Raw genomic sequence first — 15,565 nt, forward strand, 5'->3', positions numbered from 1 at the left:
CATTACGAAAATCTGCAGTTTCATTTATACTTATATAAAACTTATTTGTGCCAATTCTTAGACAGGTAATAGTATATTTGACGTAATTACGGCATAAAAATCCCAAATCGGGAGGTACGGTTGTATGGGGGCTAGGTGAAATAATGGACCGATTTCAACTATTTGCCAAAAAACATGCTTGGTACAAATTTCATCAAATTATCTTGAAAATTGCGGCCTGTACCTTGCGCACAAGGTTTACATGGACAGCCAGCCGGACAGACGGACGGACATGTCTTAATCGACTCAAAGTGATTCTGAGTCGATCGGTATACTTTAAGGTGGGTGTAGGACCAATATTTGTGTGTGTTACAAACATCAGCACAAACGTATAATACCCTCCCCACTATAGTGGTGTAGGGTATAAAAAGTTGAAATTTTTGGAAAATTATTCATTAACTTGGAGGAAAAATTGAAAAGGGTATTTTGATGAAAATATAATTAATTATTAATGGACTTTCTAAAATTTCAATGTTATAAAAGTAAATCTTGATAGTAAATTTTTGCAGATTTACAAAACAAGTTTACTCAGAAGGGACCTCTTCAATAACCGGTACGAGATAAAGTTTGAAACTCTGATCTATGGGCTACGCTTGCCGTGATACTAGTTCGACTCCATATCAAATTATTCCAAGGACAGACCGAGAATACATATGACCATCCTCAGTTTATAGTTCCGGCAGACTAGAGATATTGGTAGCAAATCTTTTTCCTGGGATCACTATTTTTATTTGTTCTAAAAGTAGACCGATTTGTCCCATCTTCAATATGGTAGCACCTCTTTTTCCCGGGATCACTATTTTTATTTGTTCTTAAAGTAGACCGATTTGTCCCATCTTTAATATCGAATATTTTTGATCAACAGGGATTATTGTTTAAGAAATTCACTTTCCAGATCTATACTACGACTACCTGTAACAAGCAGATATAGCTAGATAGTCTTAAAATTGTTTAAGAACCCAGAATAGACAGATACAGATTGTAAAATTAATGTGTTAAACAAAGTATGACAAAATCGAATGTAAAATATTTGACAATTATAATATATATGTAGTTGTGCTAGTTGAAAACGTCCGACTTTTACACTCAATACCTAGGTATGAATGTATATTAAAACCCTACAATTAAAAAAAATTTGGATATTCGTGTCTTTTCAGAAATTACTGATTTTTGTTCGTTGCATAATTTAAATAATTTTTATAAATTTCAAGCAAATAAATAATATGCATGCATTTAATGAAAACAACATTTTTTCCAAGAAATTATAAAATTTTCAATTCCCAGAATTCTAAGTACTATGGAAATAAGTGTTTATTTAATGATTTCGTTGAGCTGGTTTTTAATAAAGAAAGCGAAAATTATACATTTTGTTATTGCTATTTATTATAAATATTTATTATATAGCAACAATAAAATTGTTGACTAATATTTAAAAATGTGTATTACATTTATAGTCAGAGCACGTAACTGCTTTTTGTCCCCCACCAACGCAAGCCTTCGATAGCCGTGATCGTCTAGTGGTTAGGACCCTACGTTGTGGCCGTAGTAACCCAGGTTCGAATCCTGGTCACGGCAATGTGTAATAACATTGTCACGGAAAGAAGGTGTGTTTTTTTTGTAACAAATATTTAAACAGATTAGAATCAGATAAAATTTTTTTCTAATTTTATTGAGAAAATATGCTCAGCAAAAACATGGCAATGACTTGTACCTACTCAACATACCGTCGAATTATTAATTCTAAGTTTTTTTTTACAGAAACGAAAAAATATGTACCCAGTGGACCTTTTTAGCAGGCGATCATAGTAAGTACTTAACTAAACCGCTTTCGTAAGTGAGCGTGGTAAGTACTTGCCTCCAATATCATCACCGTGCATATTAACAATGAGTTAAAATGCAATTTTTAGCATTTTAACCTCTTAAGCTATATTCACACCTATCAAATATTTGATGAAATGACTTGACCCTATTAATTCTAAGTTGTGGATATTATGAGTGAAAAATGAGTGTAAACTAAATTTCCATCTCTGCTATATAATTTTGTTTACAATAATTAATCTTAACTAATTAATTAATCTAATTTCAAATCAACTTTCCCAACTGCTAAATTAGTTGGAATCGTGGACAAGCTTCCAATAGCCGTGATCGTCTAGTGGTTAGGACCCTACGTTGTGGCCGTAGTAACCCAGGTTCGAATCCTGGTCACGGCAATGTGTAAAAAGCATTGTCACGGAGGGAGCATCTTTTTTTAAATAATTATTTAATTTATCACAAAATAAAATTTGTTTCCTCGAAGCATACAATTTCATACAAAATTTATAATTAAACATATCTTTCAAACATATAAACATATTTATTAATCTATGTCTTTAGTAATTTATCTCTAATACTACAATTAAATTTCTTTCAGTGTACACATTTTAATCACAAATTTGTCATTGACATTAAAAATGATATAATGTAAAATTATAAGTTACGCAATAAATTTCTTGATAATTTTAAAAATATTCAAACATTTGTACGCCAGACTGACATACATACACACTTATGAAAAAGCTAAAAGCTGTATTTCTTGTAATAGCGAAAAAGCTTTAATTTGTCTACTTGCATGTTTAGTCACTAAACTTTAGTGTGTGCTTTTCTATAAAAGTTTGTACTTGCTACTGTTTGCTTATGCACGTTTTGTTGTGTGTAGCTAGCGTTTGTGTATTATTAACACCCGGTGTAAACATACCTTCGATAGCCGTGATCGTCTAGTGGTTAGGACCCTACGTTGTGGCCGTAGTAACCCAGGTTCGAATCCTGGTCACGGCAATGTGTAAAAAGCATTGTCACGGATGAAGGTTTTTTGTTTTTTTTATTTTATATATTTGGGTAATTTCGTGTCAAGTAAAAATCGATGTCTTCCGATTTCGATGAAATTTGCACCAATGCTAGTACTATAGGATAGTAGGCCAAGAACTGCCAGAGTTAAAGGGGGTCGAAGTTGGACATTTTGATCTCACAGGGTTTTATTCAAATTACCTACCTGGTCCTAGCAACAGTTGTTCAAAGGAGTTCAGATTGCTATTTCTTCACTTGGGTCACTTGACATGAAATTGGCCATTTATGTTCTGGAATTTTTTAAGTTTAGAAATAATTTTAGGACATTTCAATGAGAATAGATCTATAATAGTTACGTGGGGAAAATATTGGGAAAACAATCACTTTTAATGAATGAACCGGTAATGAATCAATTAGAAATAAAGATATTTAGCCAATTACATTTTGAAGACTTTTGGAACCGATCCTTATAAAATTTGGTAGAGAGGATTTGGTTCCTATAAAATTTACTTATGTCGATTTTTATTGCTATAATGATGATAAAGTCATTATCTGAAGGGGTCATAATACGAGGGTTACGGTCAATTATTTACCGATCCTTATAAAACTTAGAAGACTTAAGAGCTTAATATGACACAAGTGTTTGGCGCATCAAAATAATTGTATTTTTAAGCCAGTATAACTAGTAGACTTTTTAAAAAATATTCCGGGAGGTTAGGTGAAATCGTAGATTAATATTACCCATTTTCAATATGAAACTATTTGAATCTATAAGTTATATTTGTAGAATATTTCAGGTCTCTAGTTCCTCCCGTATTTTCTACTGATACAATGTTAATAATAGACCTCTTATAGCCAATCGAATCGATTCCGTAACCGTTTTACAAAAATGTGACCGAAGATTTGTGTAAAAGAATCTACAATATGGCGGAAATCAGTTCGATATAAATTTTCATTATACATGCTTTAACGTTCAGCAAAATTAATAAATTGTAAACAAAATTTAAAAAAATGAGTTCTTCATTGCATTAAACCAATAATTAATTGAATTAATTTGTCAAACGGAATGATTTTATTCTTTCAATGATATAATAAGATTTTTTTCTTCTTCTGCTGGTTGATTTTTAAAATGTTACAAAGGGCTTAGAAGTTTTTATTCTAGTTTTTTTTACAAAATCTGATAACGTTATATATTTACAAAGTGGAAATAAGTTTTTTTTTATATAAATTAGAAAAAACTTTGAGTTACAAAGCGCAAAATATGTACGTTTTGCAATGTAATTTTTTTATCAGTCTATAAAAGAGTTGTGCTGCTTTATTCTAACATGAAATTTTTTTATATGTACATATGTCGTTGTCTATAGCAATAGATGAATATGATGTGTCCTGTTTAATTAGAATTTCCTTTTTAAAAGCCATAAAATATTTCCTTTGCTTAGTTTTAATAATATTTTGTTTTTCTCCAACATTCACGTAGATGTATTAATTTTTCCCTCTTGTATCTCTAACTGAATATATTCCAATTCAATTATTTTGCCGTTGAAAAGAGAAAAAAAACTATGTTAAAAAATTGTATTTAACGTGGAAAAAATTAAACACAGAAAACAAATCAAGCGCGATATTTGCTATAAAACCATTTCACATCCTGTACCACTTCTAAGAAAATTTTGTTAACCATCATTGAAAGACTTGTTTAATGGTCAGTGAGGTATTGAAGTATTTGTGTATATTGAGGGCATCGGTTTATAGGGGCCCTTATATAAATAATGATGTCCTGATGTATGAGATAGATAGATAGATAGATAGATAGATAGATAGATAGATAGATAGATAGATAGATAGATAGATAGATAGATAGATAGATAGATAGATAGATAGATAGATAGATAGATAGATAGATAGATAGATAGATAGATAGATAGATAGATAGATAGATAGATAGATAGATAGATAGATAGATAGATAGATAGATAGATAGATAGATAGATAGATAGATAGATAGATAGATAGATAGATAGATAGATAGATAGATAGATAGATAGATAGATAGATAGATAGATAGATAGATAGATAGATAGATAGATAGATAGATAGATAGATAGATAGATAGATAGATAGATAGATAGATAGATAGATAGATAGATAGATAGATAGATAGATAGATAGATAGATAGATAGATAGATAGATAGATAGATAGATAGATAGATAGATAGATAGATAGACTTTTTAGTTTTCAGAAGTTAAGCAAAACTTTAATCACTTAGAGATTTAAAGTATTTATTTCTAAACTAGCCATACCCAATGTGCTTTGCTACCCTAAAAACTATATAAATAAAAATCCAATTTGCGACTTTTGATGATTCAAGCTTTAACAGTTTCCCAGATATACGAAGTTTTATATTTAATTCATATGGGAGGTGCCAAGCTCCTACTGAAAGTCCGACAATTTATTACCCAAATGTCCATATAGATGTCACAGTTCATCGTGCATTTGAAGATTTTAGCTCTTATAGTTTACCAGATGTACTTAATTCAAATGTTAGAAATACTAATTTAAGATTTTCTTTATATGGGAGGCGTCACGCCTACTCTATCTCTTGCAGATTCTGAGATATGCTACTATTAATACATGTATAATAGGTGGGCGTGGCATGACGCTCACTTAAAATTTTTAAGTAAAAATTAGTCTATAATTCCGTGCAGACATACAGAAAGACTCTTTGATAATTTCGGAAAATTCTGTCCAGTCGTTGAACTCTCTATAAAGTCCAAACAAGCAAACAAATTAATTTTTTATTTATAAAGATACTAGGAACTACTAGCGTCATTTTAGGCACTTGGCGATCACTATACATATTGTACTTCAAAGATATTGGAAAAGGCCCCTCTAAATAATTCCTATGAATATCTCCATGTATTGCAGACTCCTGCTGCTACTATGCCTCTAGTGTGTCATTCCATAACCATGTAGCTTCATTTATAGTTTGTTTATTTTTTCCTACACACATATTTATTATTATCAACGAAAAAATTCCCTATAAACAAAGATATAAAAAAATTGTATTGGAAAAATATAATATATACAAGGAAAGATATACACAGATCCATTGTTAGATCTCAAACATATCTACATACTCATAAACCGTTAAAAGCAAGTATATAAAATTGCATACATGTGTATATATATAGAATATGTAGACGACAATTTTTTCATTATCAATATTATTAAGTTCGGAAAACTTCTTACCCCACTCCTAATAGAACGTAACAAATGCCTTTGATATAGATTTTAGCATTGATGAACATGTGAGTAAAAGGACGAAATTTTATATAGAAAAACTGCTGTGCGCAAATAAAAAAAGTGGATATAAAAAACACAACATTGATATACAATTTTTTTCTTGTGCCACTTTTTTATCATTTATAGAAACTTTTGCATTCAATGGAAATTGTATGAGAAAAAATGAAATATAAAACTTTTTTTCTATAGTAAAAAAAAAACAGTTGCCAATACTCATAAGGATGTGTGCTGTTTTGTAGTTATTTGTATGTAGGTGTATGTGTTTTTATAATGGTATTGGTGGGTTGTTGCAGTAATTAATGATTGCTCCACCACATATATACATACGTATCTTTGTACATGTTGGTTATTTTTTCTTACTCTGGGTAACTATGGGCGTTAGCTCACCAAAAAATCATGTTCCTTGCCTTAATTTTATGCTGCATCGATGCTTGTTTTGCCGATGCCGATTTTTATTCACTTGCACATTTACCAAAGCCAAAGAACACCAACTACTCCTCTCAGCTTTTTATGGCACATCTGTATAATTGTCTGTCCTTGGTCACAGTCAGTTATCCTTTGCTATTGGTTAGTGCGGCATTTTATCGATGTTCAATGTGTTTTTTTTTTTCATTCGTTTAACTACTGCCCCATGTACCTGCCACATATGTATCGCGCGGTCTTTAGTATTGTTGGTAATATTATTGCGAATATTGTTTTATATTTTTGCATATTCATCAAGGATAAATAAAGCGCAATGGGTGCACACTGTGTATCCTTGTGAGGCTTATATAGATGCATGTGTTTGTAAATGGTATTTTGCATATGTACTTGTTTCTGTGTGTTTGGTCAGTTGTTATTACCCCTTTTTGTTGCTGATTGCTGCTGCTGATGATGACTACAACCAACATGTATGTGCACTGTTTACCGAATATCGATGCGCTTTAAATATTGTGGATTGTAGTGAATGTTATTTCACCCTCTCTATATAGTTATATTTTTTTATTTTCTTTCCAGTTTGTTGTGTGTGAACTTTGTTGTTATTTTGTATTTTAGCCTGTAACAATTAGTGCAACCAACAACATACTCGCATGTCGTGCACAATTTGTTGTGTATTTATTTGTGGGAGGTTTTGTGGAGGCTGGTCAATATTGGTGTTATAGTTTATTTGACGATTGTTATCCTTAATCGGTTACAAATTGTAAAGTTTGTTTATTTAACTCAAACTTTGAAATTCTTAAAATACTTCTTTATCACCAGTTATAGGGATAAATTAAGGACATCTTCATATTCATATGTAGAAAAAAATTAGTATGGAAATTTTGTTTTATAAACCTTTTATAAAGTAAAATGTTGCTTATAAATAAGATAATTAATAATTAAGACGTCACAGTTGCTTCTAATCAGTTTTTGTGAGCAGATATCAGGGATTTAATAGTATTATAAGAATTCCCTAAAGATGTCAATGGGCGTAACCGATCCCGTTTCATATGTTATTTTTATATTGATATATTTTTGCTATTTAAAATGTTGACTATTGTATCAGGCATGGAAAATTGCACTTTTGAAATGATGATAAATTTTTCCAAAATTGTAATTTTTAGAATTAAAATTTCTGAATTATATGTCAAAGTATTTAGCACAGTCCTTGAGCTGGCCTATTGACTGATGTATAGACTAGCCTATTGACTGGTTTATGGACTAGACTATTGAAAAGTCTATTAATTGGTTTATTGTCTAAGGATTAGTTTGTTGACTAGTAGTTGACTATTGATATGTCTATTGACTTTTGTGTGACTAATCTATTAACTAGTCCATATAGTAGTCTATTCTATAGACTACTGATATCTGTGTAAATAGCTGCATATACATACATATGACTTGTCATTGAGTTCGAATAGTTAATTATCTCAGGAGTCAATTAGTTTAAGATTAAAATGGACATTTCGTGAATTCGTATTGTAAATGTTACAGATCTGAGTACAAGTAAAACTTGGGACTATTAATTATCAGAATTCGGAATATTAAGAAGACTATAATTATGGTAAATTTTATATATATCTGAAAGATTACAGCAGAAAGCTATGTCAAATATGTACTTCAACAGACTTTTGATTTTCTAATTCTAATGCCGATTACTCGATTCGCTTATAGCACAACACAAACATTGCATGTGTGTGCAAACCAATAACAACAACAAAAAATTAAAAAATAGTAACCAACCACACATATGCACCCTCTTGTTGACTTTGGAAACTATGGCTCAATATGCAAGGTGCGGTTTAACTGAATGAAATAAAATCGAAAAACAAAAAATAAAATGATGATAACGGCATATAAAAACAGCAAGGAAAACAAAAGGAACAAATCGAATATAGACACCCACTACATGGAAACAAGAAAAAAAAACGTGAAAACTTAAATTGCAGGCGGCTCACTTTGGTAAACCAACAACATAAAAAGGCATTACGGCAGGAAAAAGTCTAAAAAAAAGTAAGCAACAAACAAATTTGCAAAATGCCCAATGAATGCAAGTGAAAAATGGACAAATTTTTTAGATAAATACAAATAATCCATGAAAGCTGTAAAGAAAAATACACACGCCATTTACGTTATTTAAAATACAATTTTGATTTGCTTAATAAAGTGTTATTTTACTAATTTAAACGTATAAAACTCTTTGGTTTTAAGAGTTAAAATTTAAAATATTGATTTTTAGTCTATGTAACCTTTTTTCGGTAATATTAGTATACGACAAGTCGTTTACCTTTATTTTACTTATATGTGGGTTTTTTGTTTCACATTTCCAATTTTATTTTAATGGAACAAATTCATATTGTTTGTTTAGAAATAACCATTGTACGATTACCACAATCCAGACATAAGGATAGACAGAAAATATATATACATTTCTAGCAGACTACTTACTCATAACGTTTTGATGTGATGATGGTCAGCCAGCCAGTTTGCCTTCGATCTCACACGGTAAATTATATCGGAAAATTTTAGTCGTATTTGACATGTATCCACATTTAAATCTTTATAACGATGATGGGAAATACTTGTTAAAAAATTCAAACATTTACTTCCGTTATACATATTTTGTATTTTAAAATCGCCACTATGATTTCATTTGAAAATATTGGTTATGGGAAAAGTATTACTTCAGTATTTGGCTTTATATTAATATAAATAATGAAAAATTTCAAAATGTTAAAATTTCTATACAGTTGATCTAGAATTGAACTAAAACTGAACTAGAACTGAAGTAGAATTGAACTATAATTGAACTAGAACTGAACTAGAATTGAACTAGAACTGAACTAGAACTGAACTAGAACTAGAACTGAACTAGAACTGAACTAGAACTGAACTAGAACTGAACTAGAACTGAAGTAGAACTGAACTAGAACTGAACTAGAACTGAACTAGAAATGAACTAGAACTGAACTAGAACTGAACAAGAACTGAACTAGAACTGAACTAGAACTGAACTAGAACTAGAACTGAACTAGAACTGAACTAGAACTGAACTAGAACTGAACTAGAACTGAACTAGAACTGAACTAGAACTGAACTAGAACTGAACTAGAACTGAACTAGAACTGAACTAGAACTGAACTAGAACTGAACTAGAACTGAACTAGAACTGAACTAGAACTGAACTAGAACTGAACTAGAACTGAACTAGAACTGAACTAGAACTGAACTAGAACTGAACTAGAACTGAACTAGAACTGAACTAGAACTGAACTAGAACTGAACTAGAACTGAACTAGAACTGAACTAGAACTGAACTAGAACTGAACTAGAACTGAACTAGAACTGAACTAGAACTGAACTAGAACTGAACTAGAACTGAACTAGAACTGAACTAGAACTGAACTAGAACTGAACTAGAACTGAACTAGAACTGAACTAGAACTGAACTAGAACTGAACTAGAACTGAACTAGAACTGAACTAGAACTGAACTAGAACTGAACTAGAACTGAACTAGAACTGAACTAGAACTGAACTAGAACTGAACTAGAACTGAACTAGAACTGAACTAGAACTGAACTAGAACTGAACTAGAACTGAACTAGAACTGAACTAGAACTGAACTAGAACTGAACTAGAACTGAACTAGAACTGAACTAGAACTGAACTAGAACTGAACTAGAACTGAACTAGAACTGAACTAGAACTGAACTAGAACTGAACTAGAACTGAACTAGAACTGAACTAGAACTGAACTAGAACTGAACTAGAACTGAACTAGAACTGAACTAGAACTGAACTAGAACTAGAACTGAACTAGAACTGAACTAGAACTGAACTAGAACTGAACTAGAACTGAACTAGAACTGAACTAGAACTGAACTAGAACTGAACTAGAACTGAACTAGAACTGAACTAGAACTGAACTAGAACTGAACTAGAACTGAACTAGAACTGAACTAGAACTGAACTAGAACTGAACTAGAACTGAACTAGAACTGAACTAGAACTGAACTAGAACTGAACTAGAACTGAACTAGAACTGAACTAGAACTGAACTGAACTAGAACTGAACTAGAACTGAACTAGAACTGAACTAGGTTAGGTTAGGTTAGGTTAGGTTGATAGGAGGATGTATACTACATCAAATCCGAAGAAATACACCTAGGCCACTATCGGGCCTGTTGTGCGCTCCAATTCAAGAAAAAAAAAAAAAAAAAAAAATTGTTTACTGAATGTTCAGAAACTCAGTTTCCTGGACGTAATTCCTAAGAATCTTCCAATCGGTGTTGGTTAAGAATGTTATTTCCGGAATAACATCACTTCCAAGATACTTGGATCTAACTTCGACGAATGCCTGACAATGGCAAAGAAAGTGCTCCAGAGTTTCACTGTCCTCTCCACATGCTCTACATTCGTCTGAATTCGCACGTCCAATTTTGTATAGATGTGCTCGTAATCCTGTGTGTCCACTGAGAATACGTACCATCATACTAACCTCAGACTTGCTCATTTTGAGAAGATTTCTCGTCTTGCTCTCATCAGGGTCACCCCATAGAATCTTTGTGGTTCTACCCACCGTTTCATTATTCCAAGAGGCCTTATGGGATTCTCTCATCCATATTTTTAATTCAGCTTTTGTTGCGTCGAATGGTTTTGCGTTTGTCAGGTTAACTACATCGAGCTCCCTTCCCTTTAAAGCTATTACATTCGCCCTTTCGTTGCCGATTACTCCCGAGTGGCCTGGTACCCATATGATGTGAACCTTACCTCTGGGAGAGTATTCAGTTAAAGCTTTCTTACAATCCAATACGGTCTTAGATTTAATTCTATCACCTGATATCGCACAAATTGCCTTCTGGCTGTCGGTAAATATATTAAGCCCTGTGGGCGCCATATTTATTCTAATCCAATTTACACATTCCGTTATTGCTCGTACTTCTGCCTGGAAGCTTGTGTTATGATTAGGTAAACGGTGGTATATTTCTGTTTCTGGGTCTTCAATATAGAACCCCAGACCCACTTTGTCCCCTAATTTAGAGCCATCCGTGTAGCAACGGATTCCTACTGGTATTTGCTCTAATGTTCCGCTTGACCAAGACATTCTATCTGGGATTAGCGTTTCAAAGTTTCCGACATATTCAGTGTCTGGTATGCGATCAGGCACGTCCGATGAATGTGTATAACCTTCCAATGTGTCCAGTATACATTGATGACGTGTCCTATAACCGTTTTTGGCCAATTCGCCTAAAGTAAAGAGCCGTTCGGCTGTAAGCGCCGCCTCATATCTTATATATGTTTCAATGGGTGGAATATCTAGCAACGTTTCCAGAGCCTTGGTTGAAGTAGTACACATGGCACCACTTATACCCAAGCAGCATGTACGCTGAACTCCCTGTAGTAGTTTGATATTACACTTTTTGTCCAAAGCAGTCCACCAGATTATTGAAGCATAAGCTAGAATTGGTCTAATTACACTTTTATAAAGCCAATTTGTGATAGTAGGACTAAGACCCCATTTCATGCCTATGATTCTCCTACATATCGCCCAGCACCGATGTGCCTTGTTGATCCTATCCTCTATGTGGTGTCTCCATTTTAATTTCCGGTCAAGTATTACACCTAAGTACTTAACTTTGTCTGTCACCGGTATCTTCTTGCCCAAGAAGCAAGGTTCAGTATATGTAGAAATTTTTGTCTTTCTTGTGAAAAGACAGATTTCCGTCTTCGCCGGGTTAACATTGAGGCCTCTCGGTTGAGCCCAGCTCAAGGCCGTATTCAGAGCTTCCTCAGCTCTTCTACACAAGTAATTTGGATCCTTTCCCTTTAAAAGTATTACGACATCGTCTGCATAGCAGACAGGTCTAAGTCCTTTCTCGGTTAGGGTCCTTAGGAGGCTATTAATCGTGGTGACCCAGAGTAAAGGTGACAAAATGCCACCCTGTGGTATACCGCGAAATACCTTTTTCCTGATAGTTATATCGTACATCTCGCAGCTTATCCATCTGTTCCTTAGCATGTAGTTGATCCAGTTACGGAGCACCCGGTCAACATAAAACTGGTCTAGGGATTGGATAAGGGTATCAGTGTGCACGTTATTGAAAGCGCCTTCGATGTCAATGCATACTGCCAGTGTATACAGTTTGCTATCGAAAGATTCACCTATGTAGTGGACAACTTCATTTAAAGCGGTTTCCACCGATCGTCCCTTTACATAAGCATGCTGCTTATATTTAAGGTCATTGTATGGTATGCTGCTTTTAACCATGCTATCGACTATCCGTTCCAAGGTTTTAAGTAGGAAGGACGTAAGACTTATCGGTCGATAGGACTTAGGTGTCGCATAGCTAGGTTTCCCTGGTTTGGGTATAAATATTACCCTTGCATCCTGCCATTTAACTGGGGTATATGCCAATTTTAAGCATGCAGTGAATATCTGTGACAGATGTACGGAAACCAGTCCCGCCTCCATCTGCAAAAGTGCCGGGAAAATTCCATCCGGCCCTGCAGCTTTATAGGGAGCAAAGCTCTTGATTGCCCCTTTCACCATGTCAGTTGTAATAACTATTTCCGTGTTACCCTCCCCTTCCTCCAATATCGGTTCATCTATGTTATTCGATATACCGGGTGGGAAATGAGAATCCATTAGGAGTTTCATTGTCTCCTCCATATCCTCAAGCCTCCTGCCCGTGTCATCGATCATAGATTCCGGTTGGACATGAGTTTTGGATAGGAATTTTTTTATCTTCGATACGTCATTTACGCTATCTACCTGTTCACAGAAAAGTTTCCAGGAGTCTCGTTTGGCTTTTCGAACGATTTTCTTATATTCACCAAGTTTATTACGATACTCATCCCAGTATACTGCGGTCTTTTTACGCCGTGCCCGGTTAAATAGTTTGCGAAGAGTCTTCCCAAGGTTCCGGATCTCCCCAGTTACCCAGGGTTTTTCCTGGGCAGATCTCCGCTCTCGCAGAGGGCAGCTGTCCTCGAACGATTCAACCAGGGCACTTGTGAACGTTTCCACTTTGGCATCTATATCCTCTTTATTTCGACATTGAAAAGTGTCCTGACCTAAACGGTTCTTTAGTAAGGTCCCGAACATTGTCCAATTAGTTTTAGACTTATTCCGAAACTTTATCGGCTTTGGTGGTGGCCTTAGTATTTTGAATCTTATGTACCGATGATCAGAAAAGGAGTGCTCGTCCGAAACTCTCCAATCCTGAATTTCGTTTATAAGCTCTTCTGAACATATAGTTATATCTAATACTTCTTCTCTGATTCTATTGACGAAGGTAGCTTTATTACCTAAGTTCAATGTTATCAAGTCTTTAGTATTAAAGAAATCCATGAGGGCTTGTCCCCTGCGATTGGTGTTTGTACTACCCCAAGCTACATGATGCGAGTTGGCATCACAACCTATTACAATTTTCTTATTTTTCCTTTGTGCCTCTTCAACCAGTTTCATCAGATCCGACGTTGGTGGTAGTGTCGGAGAATCGAAAGGCAGGTAAATAGATGCAAGGAATATGTTGCCACGACCTTGCTTCAGCACCGTTGCATCCGATGTTGATAATCCTGTTGAGAGGAGAAAACATAAGTTCTTGTGACATAAGATACATGTTCTCGGGCGAGATCCTGTATCAGCGTAGAAAAGTTGGAAATTTACGTGATTTAATCCAGAAACCTTGTTGCGAATCGTCCAAGGTTCCTGGATTAAAGCTATATGTATTTTACCTGTGTTGATTTTAGCCATCAGAGCGTTGGTAGCTGTCTCGCTCCGATGGAGGTTTATTTGGATAACCTCAATCATGGTCATCCATTAAACTGTCTTCCAGCGAGTTGGTGGTCACCTCCTCGCTCTTTGGATTTGACTCCTCCGGATAGCCTGAAGTGGCTATTAATGCAGTGAGTACTGTTGATGGCACTGCGGTGTCCTTATCAGGCATAGGAATAGCAATATTTTTAATAGACACATTCCCAATTCTGGAGAGCATTGCTGTTCTGTCTTCTGGCGGGTGAGTGATTTCCTCCTCGCTTTTAGGATTTGACTCCTCAACATTGCTAGTGCTTGCTAATGATGCTTTGGGTACTGTCTTAGGTGTTTTAGTGTCCTTGTCGGGGCCGGTTTTGACAGCCCTTTCAATCGGCGCCTTCCCAATTTTGGAAAGGGCAACTACACTTTCTTCTGGCGAGTTAATGGTAAATTCCTCGATTTTAGGATTTGACTCCTCAACGTTATCAGTAGTGGATACTGATGCTGTGGTCTTAGGTTTTTTAGTATCCTTTTCGAGGCTTGTTGTAACAGCCCTTCCAATCGGCACCTTCCCAATTTTGAATATGACAGATTTAGAGGCGAAGTAAGCCCTACCTTTATTCTTGGCAAGACTAGCCATGGATTTCTGGTCGATACCTATTACAAATAAAGTTCCCTCAGGTTCTTCTTTCCTGTAAAAGACATCCCATTTTTCCACGGCCAGCTCAGCATTTTGACCTCCAAGAATTTCCAGTATACGTTCATTAGCCAGTTTACTGCCCCATCCTTTTATGTAGACAGTGGACTTTAGGAGCACCGGAAGCTCGCTCTTCTTTGCCAGTCCCAGCCTAGCGCCGTCCCAGGGAGGAGGGATACTTTCCACCAAGTTCTTTAGGGTGCTAACACATTGGTGAGATGCCAACCTCATCAACATCACGCCCATGCTGAATTCGCAGCTCTCGCTCTCTATTGGTTGTTTGCCCTTTGAAGCGATTGCATGGTCCACTATCTTATTGTTGACCAGGTCTTCTATTTTACTCTGTTGGTCTATTGGAATTTTGCCTGTCGGATTACCGGCATCGTAAACTGCATAGCAGAGATCGTCCCGGTGCCTACTTCTGGCAACTTTGGCGTAAGATGGCGGCTCTTTTCCTTTTCCTCCGTCTAGCTTCTGAACTAGAACT

The 15,565-nt window shown here is 34.8% G+C and overlaps 3 non-coding genes across 3 annotated transcripts; all 3 read left to right on the forward strand.

Annotated features, from left to right (window-relative positions):
• Window positions 1-1,542: 1,542 nt before the first annotated feature.
• Window positions 1,543-1,614, forward strand: Trnah-gug. The gene has a single exon. It is a non-coding gene; the product is annotated as a tRNA-His (tRNA).
• Window positions 1,615-2,177: 563 nt separating this feature from the next.
• Window positions 2,178-2,249, forward strand: Trnah-gug. The gene has a single exon. It is a non-coding gene; the product is annotated as a tRNA-His (tRNA).
• A 532-nt stretch (window positions 2,250-2,781) lies between these two features.
• Trnah-gug lies at window positions 2,782-2,853 on the forward strand. Its single transcript has one exon. It is a non-coding gene; the product is annotated as a tRNA-His (tRNA).
• The last annotated feature ends 12,712 nt before the right edge of the window (window positions 2,854-15,565 follow it).

The sequence above is a fragment of the Lucilia sericata genome, unplaced genomic scaffold, assembly GCF_015586225.1.
Source record: "Lucilia sericata isolate MDLA Ls3-8-SP2 unplaced genomic scaffold, ASM1558622v1 Contig000282F_arrow, whole genome shotgun sequence".
Lineage (NCBI taxonomy): Eukaryota > Metazoa > Arthropoda > Insecta > Diptera > Calliphoridae > Lucilia > Lucilia sericata.